Genomic DNA, 20,662 nt, shown 5'->3' on the forward strand with positions numbered 1-20,662 from the left:
ATTTTCAGATGAATCTTGCATTATTAAGACATTAATAATACTCAGTTATATTAATTAATACACAGAAATATTATGCGATAACTACTTAACTGTCACGTTACCTGGAAGGAGGCAAGCGCGGACCGAGGATAAGCAGATAGGAGAGCGAGTTATGAAGCGTGGAGCACAAAGTCCGAGGCAAACACAATAATCCAAAACGTAAATCCAGAATCGTAGTTGAGAACGAGGCGGAAGTTCCAAAACCAATGAAGATACAATGTTTCGTAGAGAGCGTGGTAACAAGCCAAGGTAGAGAAAGCTTTAGCGTTACTTTGTGCCGCGTTGTTGTTAATAGGGTCTTAAATACTCTTGGGCGGTGCGCAGGTGTTTGCACTCAGTATTCCGGCGAACTTGGGCGCGGGTGTGGCTGAGATGTGTAGTCTGCATCGGCACAGCGGCCGCGAGTTCGCCGTGGTGTAACAGAGCCCCCCCCAAAGGGCTCACTCCAGGAGCTGACTTCTTCCGAGGCCGTCCTCTCCACCGGGGTGCCGGTCTGTCTGGTTGAGCCGCGTGGAAGTTGTCACGCTGCGTGGATGGGATCCAGCATTGCTCCTCTGGGCGGTAACCTTCCCAATCTACCAGATACTCAAGCCCCCCTCTCCTGCGTCTGGAGTCCACGATCTCCTGCACATGGTAGGCTGGGTGACCTTCAATCTCTAACGGGTCAGGCGGGGTATTCTCCGGAACCACCATGGCTAAAGGGCCCGGTGTGACTGGCTTGAGGAGGGAGACATGGAATGAGGGGGCGATGCGGCTGTGTTTGGGGAGGTCTAGGTGGTACGTAACCTCAATTACCCATTTCAGGATCCGGAAAGGGCCGGCATACTTGGGTTCCAATTTGCTGCTTGAGAGAGGTGTTTTGAGGTTCCTTTGTAGAAAGCCATACCCTGTCCCCTGGCTGATAATCAGGGTGCGCTCCGCGATGCCTGTCCGCTTTCCGCTTGGCGATGCGAGAGGTTCATACCAGTTGTCGATGTGCGTGCTCCCAGATCTGCTCGCTGTGGCGAAACCACTCATCCACGGCCGGGGAGTCAGTGGTGGCGGGATTCCAGGGGAAGAGCGGCGGTTGGTAACGCAAGATGCACTGGAACGGGGTTAGTTGGGTGGCGGAGTGTCGCAACGAGTTCTGGGCATACTCCGCCCACGGGAGGAAGTGAGTCCAGTCCTCTGGGTTGGTGGCGCAGAACGTTCGGAGGAATCGGAGGATCTCCTGATTGGCCCTCTCTGCCTGGCCGTTGGCCTGTGGGTGGTAACTGGAGGTGAGGTTAACAGTGACCCCCAATTTCTCCATGAAGCTGGCCCAGACTCAAGACGTGAACTGGGGCCCCCTCTGGACTGATGACATACCCCAGAAACTTGATGTTGCGTCGATGAAATTCGCACTTCTCGGCCTTCACATACAGCTGGTGTTCCATCAGATGTGCCAGCACTGGCGGACCTGCTTAATGTGCTCCTTCAGGGACGTCGAGTAGATCAATATGTCATCGATATAAGCGACGACGCAGTGCCCCAGTAGATCCCTCAGGACGTTGTTGATCAGGTTTTGGAACACTGAGGGAGCGTTCGCAAGCCCATACAGCATGACCAAGTATTCGTAGTGCCCGGAAGTGGTGCTAAAGGCCGTCTTCCACTCGTCGCCCTCCCTGATGCGAATTAGGTTGTACGCACTGCGTAAGTCCAGCTTCATGAAGAAGGACGCAGATCTCAGCTGTTCAAGGGTGGTGGGCACTAGTGGCAGGGAGTAACGGTACCTGACGGTCACCTGGTTCAGCCCCCTATAATCAATACACGGTCGCAAGGCCCCCCCCCCTTTCTTCTCCACGAAGAAGAATCCAGCCGAAGCGGGTGACGTGGACGGCCAAATGTAGCCCTGCTGCAGTGCCTCTTGAATATAGGCATCCATGGCCCACTGTTCTGCCTGGGAGAGTGGGTACACCCGACCCCGTGGTGGGCTAGCGCCGGGGAGAAGGTCTATGGCACAATCATATGCCCGATGGGGAGGTAGACGGCTTGCATGCTCCTTGCTGAATACCGTGCGGAGGTCATGATAAGCAAGTGGCACGGTGACCGGGACTGAAGACAGGGGGCTTTCCACTGTAGTGGCAGCTACTGGAGCTGTGGGGCCCATCAGGCAGAAAGGAGACCACCTGGTTATCTGTTTGGTGGTCCAGGATATCTGGGGGTCATGCCGTTCGAGGCACGGTAAACCAAGAATGATGGGGTGACGGGTAGATACCGTGATATATAGGACAATGGTTTCCTGATGGAGGGCACTGGCTTGCATAGTGATTGGGGCCGTGCGACGGGAGATGACCCCGCCTCCTATGGGGGACCCGTCGATAGAATGCACCTCTCGTGGCTGGAGCAGGGCTTGACTGGGGAGGCCGAGGGTGCACGCTGTCTGCTAATCTACAAAGTTCTCCGCTGCCCCCGAATCGATGAGCGCTGAACGCACAAAAGATTTGTCTGACATAATTGGAATGCACTCACCCGTGGACAACGAGGTTGGTTGATGGGGCCCTCCTCCGTTGATCGTGCCTTCCGCTGTGGGCACTATCGAACGAAGTGAGAGCTCTCTCCGCAGTAGAAGCACCGTTCCTCTCAGCGTCGCTTCTCTCTCTCCTCCTCACGGATCCGTGCCCGGCCGAGCTGCATGGGCTCCGTGGGAAGAAGCAGCTCAGTGGGCGTGGGATTCCACATCGTGGGGCAATTAGTGCGGCGAAGGCGGTCCAGCCTTACCGCTAAGTTGATGAGCTCATCGAGGGTCAGTTGTTCACCCCGGCACGCTAGTTCCCGGACCAGCTCGGGGTTGAGACCTCGCCGAAAAGCGGTTTTAATTGCCGGCTCATTCCAACCACTCCGTGCAGCTACGGTGCGGAATTCCAGGGCATAATCCACCACATCGCGAGGACCCTGTGCGTGAGGAGCTCCTGCCCAGTCTCCCAGCCGTCTGGGGAATGATCAAATGCACGTTGGAAGCGCGCGAGAAACTCTGTGAGCGCTGGTCTGACCATTCCTCCTTGCACCCATTCTGCCGTGGCCCACTCCAGGGCGCGACCGGAGAGTAGTTCAATGAAGTGTGCTAACCGGCGCTCCTCCGGCATCTCCGGGTCATTTTCGAAGAACAAGTTACATTGCAACATGAAACCCTTACATCAGTCGGGCTCGCCGGCATAGCGCTCTGGTGTCGGCATGGGCGGATAGTGTACAACCGGCGGGGCTGGGGCGAATGCTGCGTGCGTAGCTGGAGCCTGTGCGCGGAAAAAAGCGGAACGAAAGCTGGCTGCAGCGGGAGCCACGGGTTGCCCCTCGGTGACGCGGAGCTGCTCCAGTTGTTGCGTGAGGCAGTCAATCTGTTCGTCCTTCACGCTTAGCAATAGGTCTTTCTCCCGACACACCTGTGCCCAATCTGGGCTGCCCTCTGCCTCCATGATAGGTGAAGTAATCTGTCACGTTACCTGGAAGGAGGCAAGCGCGGGCCGAGGATAAGCAGATAGGAGAGCGAATCGTGAAGCGTGGAGCACAAAGTCCGAGGCAAACACAATAATCCAAAACGTGAATCCAGAATCGTAGAGAAAGCTTTAGTGTTACTTCGCGCCACGTTGTTGTTAATAGGGTCTTAAATACCCTTGGGCGGCGCGCAGGTGTTTGCACTCAGTATTCCGGCGAACTTGGGCGCGGGTGTGGCTGGGATGTGTAGTCCGCGTCGGCACAGCGGCCACGAGCTCACCGTGGCGTAACACTTAACTACATTTTACTCCTGAAGCTGCCGCCATTTTGAGTGTTTCCGCATGGTGTTGCAGTGGTCAGGTAGTACAAATTGGAGCTCTCAAAAAATTCCTACTTTACAAGTTGTAATTACGAGTTTTATGAGGATGTGAATGGTTTTTACAAGTCAGACTCTCGTAATTATGCTGATTACAACATGTCATGGATGCAGCTTAAATCCAAATACAGATCCATATATGGGGCACTCAATAGATACAGATACATATATTAGAATATTTGTGCTCCTGATTCATTGCTATACTTCTCTACAAGTTTTCCAATTAAAGGCTGAATTTATTCCTTTAAAAAAAATTCAAGAGCTAAATTCCAATAACACAGTTCGAGCAGTTCAAGGAAATGATATATTTAGAACAGAGTTCCTTGAATTGAGGACAGAATTGCACAACTAATTCCCACATAGTTTTTGCAAAAGAAACATAACTCTATCACTGGTAGTTTTCATTTGAAGCACTGCACCTGTGTAAATTTTAACTTTTCTATTTGTTTTCATGTGTCAGTCGGGGAAACCTTCAGATGCTTTTTTTTTTCTTTCTTTCTTTTTTTCTTTTCTTTTCTTTTCTTTTTTCTTTTTTTTTCACATTTTCTTCTATTTGAAGTTTTGAAAATGAAGAATATGAAGTTCTATTTGGGGTGTAATACAATGCCAAAATGTGTTAATTTTTATCATATCGCTGTCCTAAACAGTTCCTCAACCTCAGCTATTTCACTCGAGTTTATAATTGATTTCAAATAGTGGGCTGTTTATTTATTTATTTTTTTATACGTGTCCCTGATATTACATTTAGTTATTAACAAACTTGTAGCTTGATTACAATTGCTGCAATATTCAGGTCCGAACTAAAGATGATCAAAATGGATGCTGTAAGGTCATGCTAATGAACATGTTTTTTCTCCAGCAAGCAATTAATCTGTGTGTTGTGGCGATGGGGGTGGGGGTGGGGAGGGGGTGCGATTGACACGAGTTGTATGCTTCCTTTCGTAAATGTTTTGTACCCAACAATATGTACTTAATTAAAATAATTTAATCTAATCTAATCCAATCTATCTATCTAGCTATCTATCTATCTATCTATCTATCTATATATATATATATCTATATATATATATATATATATATATATATATATATATATATATATATATATATATATATATATATATATGGCACATACTGGATGTACTTGCCTTGTGACAGGAGGTAACTTATTTTAAAAAGTGGGATTCCAAAATATTAAGTTGATTTTTTTTTTGTGTGTGTGCATGAGTTGTGTGTTCACACTGGAATTTAACAACGTGTAGTGCACTATTTTTACCAGGCTGAAGTGTTAGAGCTGTCAAAAAAAAAAAGTGTGGAACACTGGATACTTTTAGCACTCGGTGGTGACAGGCTGTTCTACATGGCTGAAAGTGAAGGAACCATTGGAGGATGCAACAATTTAACATTTCCAATCAAGATGTAAATTACAAATGAACATGAGGGCTTTTAATTTGCTGGGTGCTCTTGTGGAGGTACATTTCTTTACGTTTAGTGCAGGGTATAGGGTAGGGAGTAAGAATATAGGACCTGATTCAGATTTGAGTTTAGTATGTGTACTGAGTGAGTGATTTTTTGTAAACAAAAAAACAAACAAACAAACAAACAAAAAACCCTAATATTTAATCCTGAAATATACTGCATGTTTTGGGAAATAAACATAAAACAATGAAATACAATTTTAGGGTTATATGAAATGTATAGATATAACATGTAAGGAATAAAGCATAACGAGGCATGCTGTTATAGGAAAATAATCAGTGAAGGGGTGGTGTTGTGTAGCCCAGTGTGAAATGGAAGCACCCTGAAGAAGATTATTTTCCAGTAACAGCAAGTCCTGAAGTATTTTATTCATCTTATACCACAACATTTCCCAACAATTACAATTTATAATTATTAATGAATGACATATTGTACTTTAACCACTTATATTATGTCTAATGTTTTGCAATGTCTGCAGCATGTTAGGTCCTGTAATCACTTACATTATAGTAGTCATTCCCTCACCAGCCTCTCTTTTTTCTCTGTCTTAAAATAAATAAGAAAAAATACTCTTATATTACCATGAAACTGCAAGACTCTCCCACTGGAGTTTCCTTCCGTAAATGTTAGATAAGAGTCTCTTTACAGAAAGCTACTCCATATTTTCGCCAACATCTATAAAAATTTTTCTCGGCTACTGTATGTAACAACACATTTTTAACTGGTTTATTATTAATGAGCTTTGATTATTATGGATAGCCTTTGAATTAGCTGTATTAGAAAGATAAAGTAGTAGAACAAGTGCACTGTGATTAGAAATGCAGCTGGAACTGCTGTTATAGAAAATGAATCAACACCTTCTGAACAATCAGATTTAAGAATTCATCAGCTGAATTTGGTCCACTTGAACATAGAGTTCTCCCTGTGGCTGTCCTTCAGGTCCTGTTTGAGGTTCTACAGACTAGCTGAACAGATAACAGAAATTCTGGCAGTTGGGTAGTTTAATTTTAATCTTTCATCCACACGATCTATATTTTAAAATTTTTAAATAAGAGCCCAGAGTTATATTGCTTTATTTCCAGGATCATCCGGGTGCCAGGTTTTAACATGGCTAGGGCTGTTTGATATTTAAGCCACAATCTTATGTGGAATTAAATATGTGCCAAAGGTATAGAACATAACTTTTCAAGAAACAAGAAAAAATATACAATGAGACAGAAGCAAGACACTCTGAAACTGAAAACAATGAACTCAGTGGCATTTAACATGGTCGTCAAGTAAACAGATTTCTTTGTTTTCACTTTTCTAAGCTTCCGTTTTGCTAATCATGCTTTATGAATGCATTGCCAAAGTTTTCATTTACGCTTTCAAAGTTTTTGTTTATGTTCAACTGTCACAAAATGAGGTTTAGGACGGCTGCCATCGCAGTTAAGAACTTTGTTGAAGAGAGATATGCAGATAAATCCAAATTGTAAGACAGAGGCATGGTAACAGGCAGGGGTCAGGCGATCAACATACAGGCATAAGCGAGGCAAGGCAAAAATCAAAGATGAGTAACCAGAACAAGATCAAAAACCATGAGTAAATACGAGGAACAAGGTAACCGCTTGGTAAATGACTGAGACAATGGCAACTGCGCATATTACTTTGCAAACACATTGTGAATGAGCAGTCTATTTTAAAATGTGGTGTGATTGTGAGTGTGATTGGGAACAGGTGTGTCTGACTAGTTGTCCAGAGAAGGTGAACATGTGTGTGTGTGTGTGTGTGTGTGTGTGTGTGGGAAGTGTAGTCCATGTAGTCCATACACTCCCTCCCCCGGCGGTCCTGGTCCTTTGGGCAAAATGTCTTCACGTGAACCGGGAGATGGAGCGACGTCCTCAGCGGAGCTAGAAAGCAGAACAACGTCCTCAACGGAACAGGAAAGCAGAGTGACATCCTCAGCGGAACAGGTAAGCAGAGCGACGTCCTCAGCGGAACAGGTCCTCACCGGAACAGCAGAGCTTGGTTGTCCATGTCAGCAGACTCTGTCATGTGCGGAACTTGGTTGTTCGTGTCAACAGACTCAGACGTGAGCAGAACTTAACTTGAACGTAAGCTTCACTTGATTGGTCGTGACGTCGGGGTCAAGCGTGAGCAGAACCTGGTTGTCTGTATCAGCAGACTCCGGTGTGATCAGAGCTTGGTTGTTCGTGATGTCGGTGTCAAACATGAGCAGAACCTGGTTGTCTGTATCAGCAGACTCCGGTGTGATCAGAGCTTGGTTGTTTGTAACCTCAGCTTCAGGCATGAGCAAAACCTGGTTGTTAATGACTCCGGCATCGACCTAGGACAGGAACTTGGTGTGAGCAGAGCTTGGGTTGGCTGACTCTTCGACTTGGGATGGTAACTTGTCTTGGGAGGCCATCTATTCGACCTGGGACAGGAACGTGGCGTGAGCATACCTTAGGTTGGCCGTTTCTTCGACCTGGGACAATAACGTGTCTTTGGAGGCCGTCTCCTCGACCTGGAACAGGAACTTGGCGTGAGTAGAGCTTGGGTTGGCCGTCTCTTCAACTTGGGTCATGAACTTGACTTGGGAGGTCACCTTGTTGACCTCTAGCAGGAACTTGACCTTATGCTGGAGTTCAGGAGCTGAGACCCCCTCATGGGACTCAGGCTGAACTCGGGGCTGAGGTCGCCACGTTGACCTCTGGCTGGAGCTCTGAGGTCGCCACATTGCCCTCTGGCAGAAGCTCTGGAGCTGAGACCTTCTCATGGATCTCAGGCTGAAACTCTGGGGTTGAGGTTGCCACGTTGACCTCTGGCTGGAGCTCTGAGGTCATCATGTTGACCTCTGGCTGGAGCTCTGAGGTCGTCACGTTGACCTCTGGCTGGAGCTCAGCATGCGAGACCTCCTTGTGGGTCTCAAGCTGGAACTCTGAGGTTGCCACATTGACCTCTGGCTAGAGCTCAGCAGGGACTTTCTTGTGTTGCAGTTTGTGCTTACACTAGCTGCTCTTGAAGCATTCCTTTGAGCAGAAGAATGCTTCCTGGAGACCTAGTTTCTTGCATGTAGGACATTGTAGCGGAGTCTCTTTCCAGCAGCCGCAGTCATGCATCTCGGTGGAACCTCCACCATGTTGGCCGGAACCTGAAGCGGAGCTGTGGAGGCTGCCCTATCAATCCCCTCATAATAGATGTGGAATGGCAGGTCAGCCTTGTTCATCACATTGCAATCGCAGTTATTAACTTTATTGAAGAGAGATATGCACATAAATCCAAATTGTAAGACAGAGGCGTGGTCGAAATAACAGGCAGGGGCCAGGCGATCAACATACGGACATAAATGAGGCTAGGCAAAAATCAAAGACAAGTAACCAGAAACAAGATCAAAAACCATGAGTAAATACGAGGAACAAGGTAACTGCTTGGTAAATGACAGAGACAATGGAAACTGCGCATATTACTTTGCAAGCACATTGTGAATGAGCACTCTATTTTAAAGTGTGGGGTGATTGTGAGTCTGATTGGGAACAGATGTGTCTGATTAGTGGTCCGGAGAAGGTAAACATGTGTGTGTGTGTGTGTGTGTGTGTGTGTGTGTGTGTGTGTGTGTGTGTGTATGTGTGTGTGTAGGAAATGTAGTCTATGGCGGCCATGTTTGTAGGCCACAGTGCAGGATGGGAACTGTAGTCTGGTTTGCTGTGACATTACATCAACCAGTTTATGTTCCCCATTTTGGCACAAACCTCTCGTGTGGGCAGGCTTAAGAGCAAATTCGAGTTTACAAGCTGATGTGAAAATGTAAATAGTCAATCACCAAGCTGGCAAGCATCTCAGAAACAAAGAAAATGTGTTAATAATGAATTTCTTATTGGGCTAAATTAGTACTCAGGTGTCCTCAAGTAAACGTAATGGAGACATTAACATGACTGATTACTAAATGGTTTTATTGTAATGATGGGGATGTAGAGGATAAGCTTAATGTAGGTGTGCAATTAGACTGTACTCCATTCTTCTGTGACTGACTACAGCTTTTATAACAATCGGTAGAAAATCCTGTTTAATGTGTTACATTTTGTTACATGACACAAAAATTGATGCACATGTTCATGACGCATGTTCTATGATCAAACTCATCCTAATTCATAAGCTTTATTAAAAGATACAATTTCCCTGAATAGCTTTTTGACCAAGGTCCTAAAAGTGTCGTATTTTATTACATATTTTGTTATAGACTTTCCCACTCTTTGCCATAACTTCCTTACAAATTTTCTCATTTGTAAGTCGCTTTGGAGAAAAGCGTCTGCTAAATGAATAAATGTGTAAACGTAAAATAAATATGTATGAGGGGGAAGGGCAGTTTTTTGCATGTTGCCACATACATGGTGCTTAAAATGTGTGTTTAGGGTTGTAACCCAGTTTCTTAATATATCATAATACAAATCTTAATACAACTTAATATATCTGGCCATCAGTATAAAATAAAATACCCATAAACCTAAACGAGATTTGGAAATTTTGATAATGCTGTCCTTGAGATATAAGGAGGACTCTGTTGATGGACACAAGCTTCCATACTTGTCCCGAATAAGTATTTGCTTTTATTATGGAAAATAGGACTAGACAACTTAAAACAAACAAACATACAAACAAAAGCTGTTTGACTAGTAAAATTAATAGCAAGCAGGCAGCTCTAATTAATTTTTTTTCAAAATTATATATTTATTTATTTATTTTAGATTTTATTAAATCATTATTTTATTTAAGCCCTATTTCATAACTGACCATCCTCCAACCTCAGAGGAAACCCTGACTCCAACTACTCCCCACCCACCTAAGTTTTAGAATGCTACCTGTCTAATGAGACAACCTCTCAAAGTACACAGGTGACCAAGAGGCAAATCGTCTGTGGCTGTTTTTACTTTAATGTAAAGTGAGCTAGTCCTAATATCCATTAGAGCAGTGATTCAATCCCACCCTCCCACCCTCCTATGGAGAAGTGACGTTTGCTGAAGATATCAATTTGGAAAACAGCCATTCAATTCTGTTGCACTTATCATCTCTTTGCTAAGTCTATTTTCTGCTGGATTTTTCCATCTCCATCAAATTTTTCAGCCCCTTTCTCCCTCTTTCACATGCAGGCCCATTGATGCAGATTGCTTTCAACCAATTGAGCATAAATGTAATATTTCCCACTGATTGTGTTGAGTAGCAACAGATGGGAATGCAAAACAGCTGAATGTGTTTGAAATCTGTCCAGCCTGAATGCATGTCTGTGACTCTTTATGGTCCTGAATGGTTCTGTATGAGGAAATATCACTATAATCTTTAAGGCCAAGCTCCATGTCTGATATTTTGAGGTCTGTCCTTTGTGTGCTGGCACACACACACACACACACACACACACACACACACACACATATATATATATATATATATATATATATATATATATATATATATATATATATATATATATATATGTATGTATTTTTTACTGAAACTGGTCATAAGATTGGAAAAACTTTGCTGTTGTAGCCCATTGGCCGCAAGGTTCGATGTGTTGTGCATTACGAGATGCTTTTCTGCTCACCACGGTTGTAAAGAGTGGTTATGTGAGTCAATTTAAGATTTCTTGTCTGACCTCTCTCATAAACAAGGTGTTTCCACATAAGTACCTCTCATTGGATGTTTTTTGTTTTTCGCACCATGCTGTGTAATCCCTATAGACTTTTTTGTTCAATAATTGCATGAATGAGCAGGTGTACAGGTGATCCTATTAAAGTGGCTGGTCAATATCCATTTTCTGTTGACAAAACCATTTTACTGTATATTTAATAAAATAAAATTTATTTTATATTAATTATTTTATATTAATAACCGTTAATTAGACAAGACAAAAAGCCCTAATCAGTGAATACCTTTAACATCTAAACTGTCTCTGACTTGCAAGCTGTGGAAAATGTCACAGCAAAGGTTTGTCTTCCAAAATGTCACATTATACTTTAATGATTTTTGTCGATAACAGTCATAGTTTAATATGTAAACTATAAAATAAAGTTTATTCTAAACTTTGGCCATCATGAAGCTGAGTACAGAGCCCTGGAGAGGACACAAAAAGTTTTGTTTGTCCGTAGGAGAGCTTGAAAGACACTAGAACTGTGCATTACCTCCTCTAACACTAATTACTGCCATGCTGTACAGGACTCAGCAATTAAGCCACAGAGCTGGTAGCACTGAGAATTATTGGAAATATTGTGCCATACTTCACTAGGAGACAGTTGGAAGCTCTTAGTATGTGTTCACCCATGCATTAGGAGGTGCCCAAGTGGATGTCAATATCCAATGTTCACAGTAGGATACAAAATGCATTTATGAGGTCTGCTAACTGGGATATTTTTCACTATGACAAAACTTCCTAAGAACATTAAATAGGCATGACTTCTTCCATTTCTTCCATTTCCATTAAATAGGCATGACTTCTTCAATTCACTTCTTTGAATGTTCCAACAAAGAACATTTAAAGAAGATACACAGCAAAATCACCATTGTTGATTTAACACCCACAGTGTTGAATTCACACCCTATAGTGTTTATAGAAGTCCATTGGACTCATATAAACACTCTGGGTGTTAATTCATCACTAAGGATTTTACTGTGTGAAGTACACAGTAAGACAGATGCATCATTTGGATGTGTTAGACCAGGGCACAATATAAATCTACAATTCTTCTTTGTGTCCAGACAGTCAATCTGTAGCAACATGCCTGCCTTTATTTCTCACCAGATTTCTGAGAGTGGTAGGATTGAAAATGCAATCAGGTTAATACTGGCTCTCCACAGCCACTTGAATTTGTGCAGTGTCTCCTTCTTCACACCATGCAAGAATTCTCTCATGTCTTCTCAGGCATTTACACTTTCTCGACCCTAAAAAGAGCCTTGAGATGAACCTCAAGTCATTTTTCATCCAGGAGTGCTCCCGTTTTAACCCATTCACCGTTACCATGGCGACCACGCAAAACTATTACTAGAGAAAATGCACACAAAAAGCTTGCAGAAATAATGTGTGATTTGAGCTGCGTTGTTTGGGATGACATAAGTGGCTTGCTCAAACAGCTGAGTGTATCGAGGTTGCCTGATTACAAATGTGACTGCTTGATCATAATTTGCCACCACCCCCCCCAAAAAAAAAACAAAAAAAAAAAACGAGACTTTGATTACTGCAACTTTTCCATTTCATTAATCTTATATGCTTGCATGAAACACCATTTCAAGTGAGTGCAGATGTTGAAAAGCATGGCACACTTTCTAATCAGTCTTCATAAAAGACTAATTCAATCGTTTTGAATCTTTTTATCATTCAGGCTGCTTGCCTGTTTATGAAAAAAAAAAACTGGTGATTAAAATAAATAGGCATTAATGTAATACATCTGAATGAATAAATAAATAAATAAATAAATAAAAATAATTAATTTTGTAGGATTTTGCCTTCTGGATCATTACTGAAAGCTTTTACAAACTCTGCATATCAAGCCGCTTGACATTAGATTGAGAAATACAGACATTTAAGGTCTTCTTTCATTTCAGGTCTGTCAAGTGAGAGCAAAAAAAAAAACAACAACCATGAGGTCACAGTCCTGAAGTGTTTTTCTGTGTAAAGGACTTCAATGGATCTCTATCATGCTCTCAGAATCGGCATTGTTAAGATTGGGGTAATGGGTGGTAAGAGGGGTGGAAGGTGACAGGAGTGGCTATCCATCCATCCATCTTCAACCGTTTACTCCTTTTCAGGGTTACGGGGGAACCTGGAGCCTATCCCAGAAGCATCGGGCACAAGGCGGGGTACACCCTGGACAGGGTGCCAGTCCATCGCAGGGCACAATCACATACACACTCACACACCCATTCATACAATATGGACACTTTAGACACGCCAATCAGCCTACCATGCATGTCCTTGGACTTTGGGAGGAAACCCCCGCAGCACGGGGAGAACATGCAAACTCCGCACACACATGGCTCCGGCGGGAATCGAACCCCAGACCCTGGAGGTGTGAGGACCGTGCTAACCACTAAGCCACCATGCGCCCCCAGGAGTGGCTAGTAATTGTTGATTTGATGGTGCAGGAGGACTCACGATTAATTATGACAGCCTTAAAGCGCACCTATAATGGTTTTGAATTGTGCCTAATTTTGCTTTAAAAGTCTCATACAATAGATTTACAGGCATTCAAAATCAAAAAACACTTTAGTGTGCTCATAATTAAAATTACAGCATTACCTTTTTTTCCAATGTCAAAAACGACTCATTAAATGATCCATACTAAAGGATTCACTGTAAACTTTCAGAGAGCATACTCTGCTCTGATTAGTCAGTTGTCCCAGTCTGTTGTGATTTGTCTGCCGCTGTCAGCGTGTGTCAGAAAAAGGAAACAACCACTACAATGATGAGTTTCAGCTCCATCTGTTCGCAAGCAGCCAATAAAGACCAGAGGTGGGGTTTTTTGTTACAAACCTACGTAGGTTAGTACAGGAAGTAAGTCTGGAATTACTTACGACTCGTTTCAGCTGTTCAGAATCGCTTCCTTCTTTTGGGAGTCAATAACTCTGTTTGTTGTGCACTTTGATTTAGAAACTCTTCAGACTTTTTATATTCACAAACAGCTATATAGCACACTACATGAAAGGTAATATTTGAAAAAAACATAATAGGTGCACTTTTAAAAAATACAATAAAGTACTTTATAAAGTGAATCTAAGCAGTTGAGAGTCAACAAGACTTGAATGAACAAAGCAACTATGTGCAGCAATTTTCAAGGAGAGAACAGAAAGACATAGTCTGGTGTAAAAATCAATGCCATCCTACTTTTTAAATGGCTTCTTTAAACTAAAAATATAGCTCATCATTCTTTCAGATTCACTAATTTTATATCTTGGCTTTATTGAAATTGATGTTATAATTTTAGAAGCAACTGGTACAATTATGATGCTACATTAACAACCTAGCTAGTTATGTAGCTAGCTAGATTACAGTGTAGATTAAACTTCCTAATTACAGCCTTTCTAATTATCATGAAATCAAAGAAGGAACTCGAACTACAATTCCCAGCAGCCACTGCATCACAGTCACATGACCACCTGCACCTGAATCACGTTCCTGTTAATTGAGCACTCATTTATATAGCCACAGTTTGCATTGCATTCTTTGTCTCACGTTAGTCTTTCTTATCCTTTATCTCTGTAGCTGTGTGTTTGTTCATTAATTTATGTTTATCTTTGCCATAGTGTTTTGCCTCTAAGTTATAGTGTCTTTTGTATGTTGTTTGATTCTTTATTAAAATGTTGATATTCTGCACTTGCATCCGTCTCAACTTCCAAGTGTGACAATCATGGAAAAGACTGAAATATGTGGACTACAAGAATAATTTTAGTTCATTTTGATTGTAACTTATATTCAAATGTATTTAAAAAAAGAAATTCAACTGTATTCGATAAAGCGGGGTTGTTCTTGTCATCACCACAATGTGCAAGTGTAACATTTAGAAGTGGTAATATTTATTTAACTGTCTTGACTTTAGTCCCTCCCCTACTCAAAAAACCCCCCATTCGTATACCGAAGATGGGGCATGGTGATCCCTGCCACAAAGGGTCTCTATTAGTGCCTCTGTTAGTGCTGAGAATTTGATGGCTGATAGACATGTTTGGACTCCACCCCACCTGCTTCTATGGATAAGGTGCCATGGGGAGGACCCTTTTTTAAATTTTATTATTTATTTTTTATAAATATAGCTACTTTTTGATAACCTGCTACTGCCATTTTCCTCACAGGCCCAATATCAAAATGGCAACATAGTGTAATGGCATTTCTTTCACTTTGCCCTTAATATGTGTGTGAGAATCCTGGCCCAACTAATTGCCTTCCATCTATCATCACCCACATATCCTGACATAAATAAATGACATTCTGAGGGTCACTACACATGAATAAATTATGAACATTATATATATATATATATATATATATATATATATATATATATATATATATATATATATATATAAAATTACTGATCCTTAGTGAAAATGATCCCATCTGCAGCTATATGATTGATATAAAAAGGCTGACATTATCAAGGGTGGCTGGTATAAATGGGCTAGCAGGGCATTTCAATTTGACATCCAGATTAGAATTTTTGCTGTTAACAAATATGTTAAGGTGGATTTGCTTACATTTTTGTGAAAGATAGCGCAACAGTACCAACAATGATTGTAAGAAAAATACATAGAACAATGGTATGAAGAAGAGGGGCTGGGACTGATTTCTTTTTAGTCCAGAGTGTAGATTAATGTAGCCTGTCAGTGACAGTCACATCAGGTGATTATACTGAATGAAACACCTCATAGATTCAATCTCTATTTAGGCTGATGTTTTACAGCCTTCTTCGTTGACATACCATGTTTTCCCCAAAATCCATTTGGAGGAGAAATTAAAAGTAGACAGATTAATCACACATTGTTCAGTCACAGTATAAATGACAAAAAAGGACAGAGAAAATAGTTACAACTTTTTTTTTATTCAGATGAAACATGTAGCCAGTAGAGCATTATGTACTTGCAGCACTTAAAAAAAAAATAGAAATCTTGAACGCAATCATGAATCATGAAACATGAATACATGTGAATCACTTTACTCCTTTGGCCTAATTAATTCTTGAGAACAGTAAACAAGGATTCCTTGTCATGCATCTCTCCTAACTAGGTCTTATTTATAATAAGCTAATTTATGTCACTGATATCAGGCAGATTTAACTCTGCGGAGAGAAGAATATGCACTATATGTCCAATTTTATTCCCTCCTTTTGAGTGGTTTTGAAACTCTCCTGCTAGAGCATTTACTTCTGATTAAGTTTTATATCTCAAACCAAGGCCTTTTGTGGTTTTTAGAAGGCATCTAAAAATAGCATGCACAAGTGCAGGAAGAAAAGTGTGCACTTACACCGAGAGTGTAGCTCACTTGAGGTTGTTTAAAGATGACAAACAGGACGTTTTTTGGAACCTTTTCATGTGGTAAATGAGCATCTGCTCATGTTCAAATGTGAATTCAGCCTGATTTCAATAAAAAAACAAACATCTACAGGGAACATTCACTACTTTCTGAATAGGTCTCGAATGTAGGACTACAACCACATCTACTGGCAAAGAGTGGAACATACAGTATTCCTGCAGTACAATATACGAACACATGCACACACACACACACACACACACACACACACACACACACACACACACACACACACACACACACACACACACACACACACACACACAGTGTTGTGCACTAGAGTCACCTGACTTGGACTCGAGTCACAAATTTGCTGACTTTCAACTCAACTTGACAAAATCAAAGAAGAATTGACTTTGACAACAGTGACTTGTGACTTCACTTGAACTCTTGCCCTTTGACTTGGAAATACGATGCATTTTCAAATATTACATTTGAAAATTTAAAATTAAACATTTAAATGTGTGCACTGAATCAAATATGCTTTCTCCCAACAAACGATACATTTTCTGCATCAATCTTCATTTCCAATGTTTGACCAGTCGAAAAGCCAATCAACTAGCACTAAACAAGGACAAAGTTGAACAAGCACTCATTCCCCGATGACAGAGGCACTTTGCGATAGCCATACTCCCAAAGAGAGTAGCTTTCACCTACAAAGACTATGTTGTCTGCAACAACAAAAAGGTTTACATGTATAACATATGGTTCAAAAATATCAGAAGCAAAAGTAACAAATTCAAATTTTGTTCAACATTTTAAAGTGACACAAAGCAAATCCCCAAAGCAAACCAAACTGATCTGAGATAGATGGGTATGCTTAGTGAAAACAGACTACACCTGATCTCATGTGAAATTGAACTGAAATATTACATTTTATAACCAAAGTTATGCATCTCTCAAATATCCATATAGTGTATTTCCACTGTGTTCTAAAGTTTGTCTAGAAAGTGATGAACACCACTTAAAAAAGCCTACATGATTCCTGTAAATTTATTATACTAATTATTACTCAGGCATTAAAAAAAAAAAAAAAAAAAAAAAAAAAAAAAAATATATATATATATATATATATATATATATATATATATATATATATATGTGTGTGTGTGTATATATATATATATATATATATATATATATATATATATATATATATATATATTTTTTTTTAAAGCACATTATGACTTGTTTAGCACAAAAAACATAAAGATAATTGGTCAGTCCATCTCAAGTGGTCCAACAATTGTAAAGCTTGACCATTTTTAATTAAAAAATGTTTGTTTTGAGTGATTGCCTCGATGTATTGGCATTGCAAAACCAGAATTTATATATATTTTTTATTTCACTTGTTTTAACCATGATGGCCATATTTGTGTCATGGCACACAACAAATTTTGGTTATACAGCTGTTTATGGAAACCTCAATATCTTGCCTCTGGATGGTCTTATTGGTCTGATCTCTAGAGCACATTACAAGGTACATGAACAGATATAATCATTTTGCACATTCTTGTTTCTTAGACTCAAAATTGCTCACAGTTCCACTATTAGATTCAATTTACAATGGGAAGGGTTTGCGTCTGCATGCACACGATACATACCTAGGTACACCTAAAATAAGACTCGAACCCTTCTCATATTCACCTTCTGCTCTCAAACACAAATGTCTTCTGTCTACAGCAAAAACAAATGAATTAGCCTTGCCATTTTAATAGTTTTTAAGGGACTGTAAATATCAGAGACTTATGCATGTAGAGAAAATTAGCTGTTTAGATTGAGCTACCTGTATTCTCCACCAAATGTGTAGCAGAGACTAGCAGATCAGTTCAGAAGGGGAAATTTGGCCAATTTAGTATTTCTGATCAACCATTCGTCCAGCCATAAGTTGAAATTAGTGTATTTATTAATAATGCATTAGATATTACCTCTCTGGCCACCAGATATAATATCCTAAATATAGTGAAACATTATTTAAAGAGAATTGAAGCAAGATTGGCAATTCAAGGCAATAGACTTTAAACACATGTTGGCTCGAATTTAGCCTATTACCCAAAAACATTTAAAACTCAACTTAGAAGCCAATACTCACATCTACCTCTGAGCCCAGTTGGAGATAGAAAAAACACACCAGCCGTGAGTGAGAAGAAGCAAGGGTCCAGCTTTATTGTTCCATTCCACCACACGAGATCCACACCGATGAGAATTCTCAAAAGTGATCCCAATACCCTGAGCTTAAGCTCCAGTATTTATACTGTATTTACACACTAGATAACCCATAGGTTTCCAGAAAAGGCCTATTTCACTTACCCATAGAATTGAAACCAGGGGTTTTACTTTACACATAAAATCAGAACCCAGGCATTTCCAACAACCCAGGAAACAAAAACCCAGGGTTTCTAGTTACCTAGGTTGTCAAAAACCAAGATTCCCATTTACCTAGGTTTTCAAAAACCAGGATTCTCTTTTACCTAGGTTTTCAAAAACCAGGATTCTCTTTTACCTAGGTTTTCAAAACCCAGGATTCCTATTTCCCTAGGTTAAAAAAATGACGTAAGCAAGACGACTAAACAACCGGGAGGGACCTTGGTCTTATCGTTATCTCGAGAGGGGGGGGCAGCCACCCTTATAACTGGCTTTCTTCATGGTTCTCTAAAAATTAAGGCTTTCCTTGCGAGACGAGAATCTTCACCATCTGAATCATGAGTAAGTTATATTTTCCTTTTTTTCCTGTATTTCTCGTTTATAATTTATTTTCATATTTGCACTATATTTCTTAGTTTATATATATTTATACTACTTGAAAAGCGGTTTACTGTACTTCCAACTTCTTAATATCATTACAGTTCTACTGTCCTGCATATCCTACAATTCTGTTTTTCATAGAGTTTCTCTATTACTATAAGATTCTATTAAAGTTATTCATGTGTGTGTATGAGAAAGAGAGAGTGTGTGCGTATGTTGTGTCTACTTGCCCGCCCTTGACTGTACGAGCATGTGTGTGTGTGTGTGTGTGTGTTTTAGCACTCCTCAGCTCGTACACTTCTTTCGACTATTTCGACTAATAACCCATAAAGATCTTTAAAGTGTTTTACCAATTTATCCACTTATGACTAAAACCGCTTCTGTATGTCTAGGTGCCGGTGCCCGTCGTCAGTCCCTTCTCTCACCGTTACTGGACCTGGATCTGGATCTGGACCTCCCTTATGTTTATTTTATGACATTTTTTATCCACAACACACATAAGACACATATATTTGTGAACAGATGAGACAATCAAATTATTATACCACACAGAAACTAATCTAACACATAAACTCACACACATGCGCACACACACACACACACACACACACACACACACACACACACACTCACACGCACACATAAAAAGGGGTGAAATGGCTTTCAACAGAGTGAATGAACTTCTGAGTTTCTACAATTTCTAGCTAGAATGCTAGAGTTTCTAGCATCTGAGCACTGTATGCTATTTCGCAGACCTTGACCTGAACAAACCATCAACTTATGAAATTTACCTTCGCTTCTTTTAGAAGGGCTTTAAACTTATTACATGCACTAGTTTAGGTAGAGTCTGGAGGAACTGCGCTTGCCTGTTGAGGGGATTTACATTGTGGTGTTGCGGGGATTTCTGCAATTATTATTCGTCAGTGGTCTGGTCTGTGTTTGAGTGGCATCTTGGAAGACCAATCGGAATGAAATGGTGTCTAGTAGGCAGGATGTTTGAAGAACTGTGGAGGCTCTCAGTCTCTGAGCAGACGTGATCTCCCCGCATATGTTGATTGGGGACAGCTTTCCGGCTCTGGAGACTCTCCGCCGGCTTTGTCCCTGCGTTCTATGTTGTTGTTCTTTGGTGAATCTGAGATCTGAGACTGAGAATTTCTTCTATGCCCTAGGATTTGAACTCTTTCTGGCTAGTCCAACCCCAGGATGTTTCCTCCAAACAAATATCATCTTAGGGCAGGATGTAAGCCATATTCTCTGCCTATGATGTTAATCAGTCCATTGTATATTACAGATGGGTGGTTACACACTTTTCATGATGTGTGGATCAAACTTTGTTTTGAAATATAAACATATACGTATAATGACATGACATGACCTGTCACCGTAAAGTGGGCACACACAGAAGCAAGTGCAGGTTAATTAGTTTAATCCAATATGTTCAAAGGATCAGGCAGAACTCAAGGTAAATGGGCAGGCAAGGGACAATCGAACAGCCAACAGTCCAAACTAGGCAAGGCAAAAAG

Source organism: Ictalurus punctatus, chromosome 12 (genome assembly GCF_001660625.3).
Source record: "Ictalurus punctatus breed USDA103 chromosome 12, Coco_2.0, whole genome shotgun sequence".
Taxonomy (NCBI): domain Eukaryota; kingdom Metazoa; phylum Chordata; class Actinopteri; order Siluriformes; family Ictaluridae; genus Ictalurus; species Ictalurus punctatus.